This window comes from Phalaenopsis equestris, unplaced genomic scaffold (assembly GCF_001263595.1).
Source record: "Phalaenopsis equestris unplaced genomic scaffold, ASM126359v1 Scaffold000264, whole genome shotgun sequence".
Taxonomy (NCBI): Eukaryota; Viridiplantae; Streptophyta; class Magnoliopsida; order Asparagales; family Orchidaceae; genus Phalaenopsis; species Phalaenopsis equestris.
The window spans coordinates 214496-214961 of NW_018164706.1; positions in this window are offsets into that span (position 1 = coordinate 214496).

Below are 466 nucleotides of genomic sequence, written 5' to 3' on the forward strand. Positions count from 1 at the left end.
ATAATAGGCGATTTAATAAATTTAAACACCATGCAAAACTACATGTTTTTTGGATTTAGAGCAGTTCACAATCAAATTTTCACTTGGTATGAAATTTATTTATGGATTTCAGTTCAGTGCATCAAAAGGGACAATGCCTGTTTTGATCTCTTCTTTGTTTGATTGGATCGATGTAGCTTTAATAGTATTATTTTCTCTTTTTTAAAATGGCAATGACCTCGTGCTTCTGCACCTTTTTCTTTTTTTCTTGCATTCTTATTCATTTAATCAGGAAACTAGTGTTCACTATATCCATGTGTCGAGTTTTTGTTGACATCACGATAATCACAATGTAATCAAGCACAAATCTTAATTCAAAGCAAGCTTCTCAAAGAAATTCAGAAAAATTAAAACAATGCTTGGTAAAAGCTTGAACCACCGCATCCTTCAGAAAAAATCTAAAGCAACACAATGAATACAAAGATTC